The sequence below is a fragment of the Gnatocerus cornutus genome, unplaced genomic scaffold (assembly GCF_029298725.1).
Source record: "Gnatocerus cornutus isolate USDA-ARS CGAHR unplaced genomic scaffold, icGnaCorn1.1 ctg00000245.1, whole genome shotgun sequence".
NCBI classification, from domain to species: domain Eukaryota; kingdom Metazoa; phylum Arthropoda; class Insecta; order Coleoptera; family Tenebrionidae; genus Gnatocerus; species Gnatocerus cornutus.
In genome coordinates, this window is record NW_028275564.1 from 5,001 (window position 1) to 17,500 (window position 12,500).

The 12,500-nt window shown below is 40.1% G+C and overlaps 3 non-coding genes across 3 annotated transcripts in view; all 3 read left to right on the forward strand.

The window, feature by feature from the left end:
- Window positions 1-8,072: 8,072 nt before the first annotated feature.
- LOC148165689 (small subunit ribosomal RNA) lies at window positions 8,073-9,993 on the forward strand. The gene has a single exon (XR_015771252.1). It is a non-coding gene; the product is annotated as a small subunit ribosomal RNA (ribosomal RNA).
- A 1,622-nt stretch (window positions 9,994-11,615) lies between these two features.
- LOC148165690 (5.8S ribosomal RNA) lies at window positions 11,616-11,772 on the forward strand. The gene has a single exon (XR_015771249.1). It is a non-coding gene; the product is annotated as a 5.8S ribosomal RNA (ribosomal RNA).
- Window positions 11,773-12,430: 658 nt separating this feature from the next.
- LOC148165691 (large subunit ribosomal RNA) overlaps window positions 12,431-12,500 on the forward strand; it is a 4,041-nt gene continuing 3,971 nt past the window's right edge. The window contains exon 1 of the ribosomal RNA XR_015771254.1: window positions 12,431-12,500. This exon is cut by the window's right edge and continues 3,971 nt beyond it. This is a non-coding gene — a ribosomal RNA (large subunit ribosomal RNA).

Here is a 12,500-nt window from a genome sequence, read left to right on the forward strand (position 1 = left end):
CAGAATCTTGTAATTTTTGACATTTCTGAAGTTCCAGACCTGACACATAGATGACGCCATTTTAGGGTCAGGTCAGGTCAAATTATGCTTAAAATTCAAGAAAAATACGTAAATTAACCCAGAATCTTGTAATTTTTGACATTTCTGAAGTTCCAGACCTGTCATATAGATGGCGCCATTTTTGAGTTAAAATAGGCGCCAAAATTCAAAAACAATATGTAAAATAAAGGAAAAAACAGTAATTTTTGACATTTCTGAAGTTCCAGACCTGACACATAGATGACGCCATTTTAGGGTCAGGTCAGGTCAAATTATGCTTAAAATTCAAGAAAAATACGTAAATTAACCCAGAATCTTGTAATTTTTGACATTTCTGAAGTTCCAGACCTGTCATATAGATGGCGCCATTTTTGAGTTAAAATAGGCGCCAAAATTCAAAAACAATATGTAAAATAAAGGAAAAAACAGTAATTTTTGACATTTCTGAAGTTCCAGACCTGACACATAGATGGCGCCATTTTAGGGTCAGGTCAGGTCAAATTATGCTTAAAATTCAAGAAAAATACGTAAATTAACCCAGAATCTTGTAATTTTTGACATTTATGAAGTTCCAGACCTGTCATATAGATGACGCCATTTTAGGGTCAGGTCAGGTCAAATTATGCTTAAAATTCAAGAAAAATACGTAAATTAACCCAGAATCTTGTAATTTTTGACATTTCTGAAGTTCCAGACCTGACACATAGATGGCGCCATTTTAGGGTCAGTTAGGTCAAATTATGCTTAAAATTCAAGAAATATACGTAAATTAACCCACAATCTTGTAATTTTTGACATTTCTGAAGTTCCAGACCTGACACATAGATGGCGCCATTTTAGGGTCAGTTAGGTCAAATTATGCTTAAAATTCAAGAAAAATACGTAAATTAACCCAGAATCTTGTAATTTTTGACATTTATGGAGTTCCAGACCTGTCATATAGATGGCGCCATTTTTGAGTTAAAATAGGCGCCAAAATTCAAAAACAATATGTAAAATAAAGGAAAAAACAGTAATTTTTGACATTTCTGAAGTTCCAGACCTGTCATATAGATGACGCCATTTTAGGGTCAGGTCAGGTCAAATTATGCTTAAAATTCAAGAAAAATACGTAAATTAACCCAGAATCTTGTAATTTTTGACATTTCTGAAGTTCCAGACCTGTCATATAGATGGCGCCATTTTTGAGTTAAAATAGGCGCCAAAATTCAAAAACAATATGTAAAATAAAGGAAAAAACAGTAATTTTTGACATTTCTGAAGTTCCAGACCTGACACATAGATGGCGCCATTTTAGGGTCAGGTCAGGTCAAATTATGCTTAAAATTCAAGAAAAATACGTAAATTAACCCAGAATCTTGTAATTTTTGACATTTATGAAGTTCCAGACCTGTCATATAGATGACGCCATTTTAGGGTCAGGTCAGGTCAAATTATGCTTAAAATTCAAGAAAAATACGTAAATTAACCCAGAATCTTGTAATTTTTGACATTTCTGAAGTTCCAGACCTGACACATAGATGGCGCCATTTTAGGGTCAGTTAGGTCAAATTATGCTTAAAATTCAAGAAATATACGTAAATTAACCCACAATCTTGTAATTTTTGACATTTCTGAAGTTCCAGACCTGACACATAGATGGCGCCATTTTAGGGTCAGTTAGGTCAAATTATGCTTAAAATTCAAGAAAAATACGTAAATTAACCCAGAATCTTGTAATTTTTGACATTTATGGAGTTCCAGACCTGTCATATAGATGGCGCCATTTTTGAGTTAAAATAGGCGCCAAAATTCAAAAACAATATGTAAAATAAAGGAAAAAACAGTAATTTTTGACATTTCTGAAGTTCCAGACCTGTCATATAGATGGCGCCATTTTTGAGTTAAAATAGGCGCCAAAATTCAAAAACAATATGTAAAATAAAGGAAAAAACAGTAATTTTTGACATTTCTGAAGTTCCAAACCTGACACATAGATGACGCCATTTTAGGGTCAGGTCAGGTCAAATTATGCTTAAAATTCAAGAAAAATACGTAAATTAACCCAGAATCTTGTAATTTTTGACATTTATGAAGTTCCAGACCTGACACATAGATGGCGCCATTTTAGGGTCAGTTAGGTCAAATTATGCTTAAAATTCAAGAAAAATACGTAAATTAACCCAGAATCTTGTAATTTTTGACATTTCTGAAGTTCCAGACCTGACACATAGATGACGCCATTTTAGGGTCAGGTCAGGTCAAATTATGCTTAAAATTCAAGAAAAATACGTAAATTAACCCAGAATCTTGTAATTTTTGACATTTCTGAAGTTCCAGACCTGTCATATAGATGGCGCCACTAAATTATGTTTTCGACTAACAGGTGGCGATACCAACATTAATAGTTACAGAAAGCTGTAATTTTTTTGACTTTCAAGTTTAGGTAACTGTTCTACAGATGGCGCCAGCATTGCTACAAATACAGGAACCTGTAGTTGTTTTTTGACATTTGACATCTTGACCTAATCTATAGGTCTAAAGATCAGCAATAGAATGGACTTCAAAGTTGATAATAAAGCTTTATTTTTATTATATATCGTAAATGGATTGTGTTTAAGCATAACGTTTGAATGGTTATGCAACCGCGGAAACTAATTGTTGCCGAACTTTCGTCTTTCCTTTGCATTCTTGAATAACGGAAATATAGATGGATTATTTTTGTGCATGAATTTTAAATTGTTATGCAACCATGAAAACACTAATTATTTTCTTTTTTCGGAGTTTTTTCAGATTATTGAAAGTCTGACACAAAACCTGTCCGTAACTGCGGCGTTCTCGCCAAACGCTACAGCTTGAAAAATCTAAAATTCGCATAGTCTAAATGTCCGAGAAAAATCGAAATTAAATGAAAACGAACAAAAGTTCGGACCGAACTAACATTAATCGAAAGTGGATGTCATAATTTTAAGTCCCTAACTAAACGGGATCTAAAACCCTTTCGAAACTGTGGCGTTCGAATTTTGATGAAAATTATTCCAAGTCCAAAGTCGGAACTGAAGCGTTCACATTGAACGCTACAGTTTCGAGAATCTATTCGGAACTGAAGCGTTCATATTGAACGCTACAGTTTCGAGAATCTATTCGGAACTGAAGCGTTCACATTGAACGCTACAGTTTCGAGAATCTATTCGGAACTGAAGCGTTCACATTGAACGCTACAGTTTCGAGAATCTATTCGGAACTGAGGCGTTCACTTTGAACGTTACAGTTTCGAAAGGACAAAATTAACAAAGACCAAAAGTCCGAGAAAAATTGAAATTAAATGGAAATGAACAAAAGTTCGGACCGAACTAACATTAATCGAAAGTGGATGTCATAATTTTAAGTCCCTAACTAAACGGGATCTAAAACCCTTTCGAAACTGTGGCGTTCGAATTTTGATGAAAATTATTCTAAGTCCAAAGTCGGAACTGAAGCGTTCACATTGAACGCTACAGTTTCGAAAATCTATTCGGAACTGAAGCGTTCACACTGGCGATTGCTTATGCAACCATGAAAGCAGAAATATGAAACGCTACAGTTTCGAAAACTCATTCGGAACTGAAGCGTTCACACTGGCGATTGTTTATGCAACCATGAAAGCACAAAAATGAAACGCCACAGTTGCGAAAACTCATTCGGAACTGATGCGTTTACACCGAACGCTACAGTTTTGAAACCTCGTTCGGAACTGATGCGTTCAAAAATGTCGAAATTTTTACAAGTCCAGTTTCGGAACTGTAGCGACTGCATGGACTTAGCGCGAAAAGGACACATTCAGTGGGAACTGTAGCGGTAGGGACCCGTAAAAAAAATAATAAAATATTTTATTTTTTGCTTTTTACCTTCCGTATACACATTTTTTTTTTTTTTTTTTTTTTTTTTTTTTTTTTTTTTTTTTTAAGTCCAAATTGGGAACTGTAGCGGTCAACAGAAAAAAAAACTTTTTCCATCAACCACATACAATTCCCATTTTTAATATAATATTATTATTTATATTAATATTATAATTATTCATAATATATTACTGAACATTTGCTTCTCCTCAGTTTCGTTCTTTGGTTTCCAATATCATTCACTTGATCATATTTAATTCAAGCTTGTTATCGGAGGAGAAACAAGTCTTTCACAATTTTCACCAGTTCTGCTTACCATGTGACGGATCTTTTGTTTTTCAACGGGCGGAACAATAATCGAGATTTTTACTGCTTGGTGTTTCGGGCTTTGTGTTTTATTTTATAGATCCGTCACATTATTCAAGTAAATTATTCAATTCAATTTGTCGTCTGCATTAGAGTCAAGATTATTAATTTCATCTCATTTGCAGACGACTTTGGATAAGAGCACTGGGTGGTCACGTTTTTTAACTAGCGGTGAATTAGCTAATTCGTTCGCAAAATGCACGTTACAGGCGGACTAATTCACATTTCGCTATTCATCGAGAAATTTTTATTCACAGCGGTATATTGTCTTTCTAGAGATTTACCACTTTTTATTTCATCGATGTATTTTTATTTTTAATTTAGCATAATATCATTAAACGGGGTCGCGATGTACGAGAGGTAACAGATCGTACGGACGCGCACATTTGATTTCATGTCAATCCATTCATCGTGCGTACTTGTCCGTCATCGCTGCCACTTACCATCAGTACTCCCTATATATGCCGCCGCGGCAGCGATCAGCTCTGAATCGCTCGATGCGTGAAACGATCGAAATCCCATAGTGCGCCGGCCGCTCGCTATGGGCGAGGGGTAGAGTAAAACGGTCTGATCGCTCGGTGCAAAAGTCCGTTTGGGTACTTAGAGACGGAATTTTAAAATTCTGATTTCGCAGATCAATTTCAAGGATTATTAGGACTCGAATGCTGTCGACCATGTTTTGTAAAAAAAGTTTTTTACGTTTTTACGGCAATTTGACTGAACGCTACAGTTTCGAAAAAAAGTCGGAACTGTGGCGTTCGATCGAAATTTTTCCAAGTCCGAAGTCGAAACTGTAGCGTTCGAACAAAATTTTTCTAAGTCCGAAGTCGAAACTGTAGCGGTCGACCAAAATTTTTCTAAGTCCGATTCGAAACTGTAGCGTTCGAACAAAATTTTTCTAAGTCCGAAGTCGAAACTGTAGCGTTCGGCGCTCATTCGTCTAAGTCCGAACTCGGAAGTGTAGCGGTTGACAAATTTACATTGACCAAAAGTCCGAGAAAAATCGAAATTAAATCCAAACGAACAAATGTTTGGGTCGAACTAGCATCGATAGAAGGTAGATTTTATAATTTCAAGCTCCTAATTAAACGGGATCTAAAACCCTCTGGAAACTGAGGCGTTCGAAATTTTGATGAAAATTTTTCTAAGTCCGAAATAGGAACTGTGGCGGTCGAGCGAAATTTTTCTAAGTCCGTAGTCGAAACTGAGGTGTTCGAATTTTTGATAAAAATTTTTCCAAGTCTCATGTTGGAACTGTGGCGGTCGAGCGAAATTTTTCCAAGTCCGAAGTCGAAACTGTAGCGTTCGAACGAAATTTTTCTAAGTCCGAAGTCGAAACTGTAGCGTTCGGCGCTCATTCGTCTAAGTCCGAAGTCGGAAGTGTAGCGGTTGACAAATTTACATTGACCAAAAGTACGAGAAAAATCGAAATTAAATGCAAACGAACAAATGTTTGGGTCGAACTAACATCGATAGAAGGTAGATTTTATAATTTCAAGCTTCTAATTAAACGGGATCTAAAACCCTCTGGAAACTGAGGCGTTCAAAATTTTCATCAAAATTTTTCTAAGACCGAAGTAGGAACTGTGGCGGTTGACCGAAATTTTTCTAAGTCCGTAGTCGAAACTGAGGTGATCGAATTTTTGATGAAAATTTTTCTAAGTCTCATGTTGGAACTGTGGCGGTCGAGCGAAATTTTTCTAAGTCCGAAGTCGAAACTGTAGCGTTCGAACGAAATTTTTCTAAGTCCGAAGTCGAAACTGTAGCGGTCGACCAAAATTTTTCTAAGTCCGATTCGAAACTGAGGCGTTCGACCGAAATTTTTCTAAGTCCAATTCGAAACTGTGGCGGTCGAGCGAAATTTTTCTAAGTCCGAAGTCGAAACTGTAGCGTTCGGCGCTCATTCGTCTAAGTCCGAAGTCGGAAGTGTAGCGGTTGATAAATTTACATTGACCAAAAGTCCGAGAAAAATCGAAATTAAATGCAAACGAACAAAAGTTACGGTCGAACTAACACCAAACAAGGGTGGCTGTGATAATTTCAAACCCCTAACTAAACGGGATCTAAAACCCTCTGGAAACTGAGGCGTTCGAAATTTTGATGAAAATTATTCTAAGTCCGAAGTCGGAACTGAGGTGTTCGGTCGAAATGCCGTAAAAACGTAAAAAATATTTTTTTCAAAACACCGTTAACGGCATTCGAGTCCTAATGACCCTTGAAATTGATCTGCGAAATCAGAATTTTAAAATTCCGTCTCTAAGTACCCAAACGGACTTTTGCACCGAGCGATCAGACCGATTTACCCGACCCCTCGCCCATAGCGAGCGGCCGGCGCGCTATGGGATTTCGACCGTTTCGCGCATCGAGTGATTCAGAGCTGAACGCTGCCGCGCTGGCATATATAGGGATAGTAGTGGTGGTATGTAGCAGCGGACAAAAGCGTACGATCGAAATGTGATTTTATGTGCGTCCGATTATCTTGTTACCTCTCGTACACCGCGACTTACCCGTAGTTGGGACGATGGCCGGAATGTGTACCCTGTGGACCCACCATCGTTTGAGGGATGACAAATCTTGCCATTGACCATGCACAGCGAGATTGCGGATGCGGCGAGCGTTTCTATGTTAGCGGTCCAAATGCAATCAAAGATTTTATGTGTTCGTGTCAGAACGACCAAAAATTAACAAATGCGTCAACTCACTAAAGTCCGAGCGAGAATTTTGAAATAAATAAAATTTCATAAACTCGTAACGTGTGAATATTTCTAAAGAGAAATCTCACAATAAACCGTCGCTTTCAATCTAGCGAAGAGTATGGAGAATGTTTGAACTTTTGCTTGTCGACGACGATATTTTTTCTTTACGATAAAATTTCAAGTCGATGTGCCCAAAAATCTCTAAATTTTGAACTGGGAAATTATTTCTTCGTCCGATGAATCGCATTGATCTCTGTTTTTGACGAAAAAAAGACGGATAAAATGCAGCATTCAATCAAGGATATAAAATAAAAGAAAAATTTTCCGTAAAAACTATATTACAATGGAGGATTATGTTTCTACTTTTCGTCCGATGAGTCGCAACAAAAATAAGTAATCCATCCGTCGTTGTTCGTTTAGTCGATCTGAATGCACTGTAAAAATTTATTAAAGTAAAATGTTACGTTGCATTTCATGAATTTTGACAAACGTGTACCGAAATGTGTACAAATTATTTATTTCGACGACGACGACAACTTAGAACGGATGAATAAAATTAATTGTTGCAAGATTCAAACAAGGATGAAAAAGTCATAGAAAATTATTCCGTAACCATGATATTGGATTATTTTTTCTTCACTCTCTCCTCCGATGAGTCGCAACAAATAAAAATCCATAAATCAATTCATCCGTCGTTGTTCGTTTAGTCGATCTGAATGCACTGTAAAAATTTATTAAAGTAAAAATGTTACGTTGCATTTCATGAATTTTGACAAACGTGTACCCCGAAGTGTGTACAAATTATTTATTTCGACGACGACGACAACTTAGAACGGATGAATAAGAATAAAATTGTTGCAGGAGATTCAATCAAGGATGATGTGAGAAAAATGTCGAAAAATTTTCCATCCAGAAAGATCGCGTGGCGTTACGTCTCTTCTTACGAGGTTTTCGTTTCGCAGACACGCACACTTTCTTCAAAACAATAATAGGAAAGTGTTCAGTTTTTTATAAGAGCAGCAGGTGTCTTTCCGAAATTCTACGATTATTGTAGCTTATATGACTAGAAGGAAAGAAAGACTAAAACTCTCTTATTTTAAAACAAGAACGCAGTTCCCTGGTTGATCCTGCCAGTAGTCATATGCTTGTCTCAAAGATTAAGCCATGCATGTCTCAGTACAAGCCAAATTAAGGTGAAACCGCGAAAGGCTCATTAAATCAGTTATGGTTCCTTAGATCGTACCCACATTTACTTGGATAACTGTGGTAATTCTAGAGCTAATACATGCAAACAGAGCTCCAACCGGAAACGGAAGGAGCGCTTTTATTAGATCAAAACCAATCGGTGGCGGTCTCCGTCATCGTACAACTTGGTGACTCTGAATAACTTTACGCTGATCGCACGGTCTCGCACCGGCGACGCATCTTTCAAATGTCTGCCTTATCAACTGTCGATGGTAGGTTCTGCGCCTACCATGGTTGTAACGGGTAACGGGGAATCAGGGTTCGATTCCGGAGAGGGAGCCTGAGAAACGGCTACCACATCCAAGGAAGGCAGCAGGCGCGCAAATTACCCACTCCCGGCACGGGGAGGTAGTGACGAAAAATAACGATACGGGACTCATCCGAGGCCCCGTAATCGGAATGAGTACACTCTAAACCCTTTAACGAGGATCAATTGGAGGGCAAGTCTGGTGCCAGCAGCCGCGGTAATTCCAGCTCCAATAGCGTATATTAAAGTTGTTGCGGTTAAAAAGCTCGTAGTCGAATCTGTGTCCCGCGCCGCCGGTTCATCGTTCGCGGTGTCAACTGGCGTGCCGCGGGACGTCCTGCCGGTGGGCTTAGCTCGAGAGGGCGGCCCAACTCAATCCCGCCGCGGTGCTCTTCATTGAGTGTCGAGGTGGGCCGGCACGTTTACTTTGAACAAATTAGAGTGCTTAAAGCAGGCTAAAACTTCGCCTGAATACTGTGTGCATGGAATAATGGAATAGGACCTCGGTTCTATTTTGTTGGTTTTCGGAACCCCGAGGTAATGATTAATAGGAACGGATGGGGGCATTCGTATTGCGACGTTAGAGGTGAAATTCTTGGATCGTCGCAAGACGGACAGAAGCGAAAGCATTTGCCAAAAACGCTTTCATTGATCAAGAACGAAAGTTAGAGGTTCGAAGGCGATCAGATACCGCCCTAGTTCTAACCATAAACGATGCCAGCTAGCGATCCGCCGACGTTCTTCCGATGACTCGGCGGGCAGCTTCCGGGAAACCAAAGCTTTTGGGTTCCGGGGGAAGTATGGTTGCAAAGCTGAAACTTAAAGGAATTGACGGAAGGGCACCACCAGGAGTGGAGCCTGCGGCTTAATTTGACTCAACACGGGAAACCTCACCAGGCCCGGACACCGGAAGGATTGACAGATTGAGAGCTCTTTCTTGATTCGGTGGGTGGTGGTGCATGGCCGTTCTTAGTTGGTGGAGCGATTTGTCTGGTTAATTCCGATAACGAACGAGACTCTAGCCTGCTAAATAGGCGTATTTCGACATCCCAAAGGCCCGTCGATCCTGGGTTCGCCCGGTGGTCGTGCGCGGTTTTTACTGTCGGCGTACAAACAATTCTTCTTAGAGGGACAGGCGGCTTCTAGCCGCACGAGATTGAGCAATAACAGGTCTGTGATGCCCTTAGATGTTCTGGGCCGCACGCGCGCTACACTGAAGGAATCAGCGTGTCCTCCCTGACCGAGCGGTCCGGGTAACCCGCTGAACCTCCTTCGTGCTAGGGATTGGGGCTTGCAATTGTTCCCCATGAACGAGGAATTCCCAGTAAGCGTGAGTCATAAGCTCGCGTTGATTACGTCCCTGCCCTTTGTACACACCGCCCGTCGCTACTACCGATTGAATGATTTAGTGAGGTCTTCGGACCGGTACGCGATGGCGTTTCGACGTCGTCGATGTCGCTGGGAAGATGACCAAACTTGATCATTTAGAGGAAGTAAAAGTCGTAACAAGGTTTCCGTAGGTGAACCTGCGGAAGGATCATTAACGTGTCCTCGTACACACGAATTTTGACATATGTATAATTTATTATTATGCATTTTCATTTGATCGTGTCGATGTACACTTTATGTTTTTACAACACCGTCGTCGATGACATGGAGTCGACGGCACGATCTTTTGTCGTGCCGTTGCTTGTTTCTTTTTGAAACACCGTGTGTACGACGTTTTGAACTACGAATCGTACATATTCGGAAAAACAATAGCGTTACGCTGGCCCGCAGCGCCGGTCCTTGCGATCGAGTTTTTCACCTTTTTTGAACGAGAAAAACCGAATTCGCTCGGGCATACGGCTGTTTCTTCGGGTACCTAGATTTTTTGATTTTTTTTGTACTATCTCTCGATCTTTTCCAATGATGGAAAGAAGGAGGGACGCTTTCGGTTTTTCGACCGGATCGCGGAAAGTTGTGAACTCCACCGCGAAAGTCGAAAGACGTTAGAAGTCCTCTTTTTTCGGACACACGGAGAGGATGTAGCAGAGTAGTCGAGAAAGAAGAAAATCGCAGGTGTCGAATTAGGTTACGACACCGTGGGTTTTAAATGATTTACGCCCGGCTACGGGACCGGCGAGAAACGCTCCCGATTCTACGATTCGCGTGAATGATGTTCGTCGTTAGACGCTTCAAAGAGTTTTTTGAAAGCGCCGTTAAACGAGCGATCGCACACACATCACACCTTGCTTTTTTAATGTTTTTGGTAGATGTGGTAAAGTGATTTCGTTAGAAACGGTAAAATTCTCTTTACGGAGCGTACGACTGCACCATTTCAAAATTATATACACCGTCAATCGTCATTAAGTCACGATATAGAACGGTAAACTTGAGGATTTTATGTTAGACGCTCAGTCTGGCACGTCTATAAATTTTTTCGTCAAAATTCACGATCTGTCTTCGGTTTGGCGACGAAAAAATATAGAAAGAAAATTGAAACACGAACACAAAGACCGCCCGCGAAAATCTCTTTTCGCTTACGGCGGATACTAATTCGCTTTTTCATAACGAGTACGATGATGTAATGATGTGTTCATTCCGATCGATCAAAAACCGTCTCTTCGTCACACTTTTTAAAGTGCTTGACACACACACACGCACACTAAATGAAAGACACAATAAAGGAAAACTACCGAAAATGTAGTTTATGAGAGAAAGCAGCATTATTTATTAAAATTATTGCTGAGAAAAAGGAAATTGGCAAATTCCTAATTAAAATCGTATCGAACATGTCCCATCTTCACACATACATGCTCGTACTTTGCGTGTAAAAGCGGAGACCGCGTGAAAAAGAAAAGTGCTTCTTTTTCGGTGCGCGGATACAAATTTGTGTTTGGGTTAATATTTTTTTTAATTTTTTCGTACGCGTAAAACTGAGACCGACGATCGCGTTCCCTTTCAGACGAGAAAGTACGGACGAAAGACAATTAAGAGCGAGAATCATAAATATCCATACCACAACACCGAAATTTTAGACGTGGCACGTTTCGGAACCACGAAGATCATTTTCGTTTCGGATGTACGCACGTACGCAAAAATTTTTGCAAGACGTGTATAGACAGCTGGACGATCGGCATGATCGGGGTTCTTGTGGAACGAGCGTTTAAATTTTAAAAAGATTACCCTGAACGGTGGATCACTTGGCTCGTGGGTCGATGAAGAACGCAGCTAATTGCGCGTCAACTTGTGAACTGCAGGACACATGAACATCGACATTTCGAACGCACATTGCGGTCCTCGGATATAATGTTCCCGGACCACTCCTGGCTGAGGGTCGTGTCAATTTCAAAGACTGCTCGGTTTTCGTTTTCGGACGAAAACGTCGGAGCGTGTTGGATGTGTTGCGACGCGTCGAATAGGTACTCATTAATGTACGTGATCGTCACTTACGTCACGATATAACGACGCACGCCTCGAACGTGTGCCGAGACGTTTACTCGAGCGTGTTTTTTCGTCAAAAAGGACGGGACGGGTATGCTTTGTATTTTTTTTTACAAAGTCCGTCGGACGTCCACCTTGCGAATCATAAATACGAAAGTGTTTACGTCGGCACATGTTCTTGCGTGGTGTGTCGTAGAATCGTGTGTTTGTGTGCGTTTCTCGTGCAGCGAGTAAATTTGCGCGACATCTTAAGACGCGAAAGCGACCAACTACTACTTGTTGTAGTTGTTGGCTGGTCTTTCGGCGTAGCACGTCCTATTTCTTCAACATGTCGTCATTTAAAAAAAAAAAATGGCGTTTTAAGGTTGAGAACGTTATAGACGGTCGTCGTGTCCGAGACGTGTAATGCAAATCGCGACAGACGTCAGATCGTAAGCGTTTCTGTAAACTTAGCCATTTTTTAAAAAGAAAAATGACGAACACGTATAGCAAGGAATGGGAGACGTGTCGTGATCGTCGAAATGACCGAATGAAAAATTTTTATTTTTCATATGCGACCTCAGAGCAGGTGAGACTACCCGCTGAATTTAAGCATATTACTAAGCGGAGGAAAAGAAACTAACT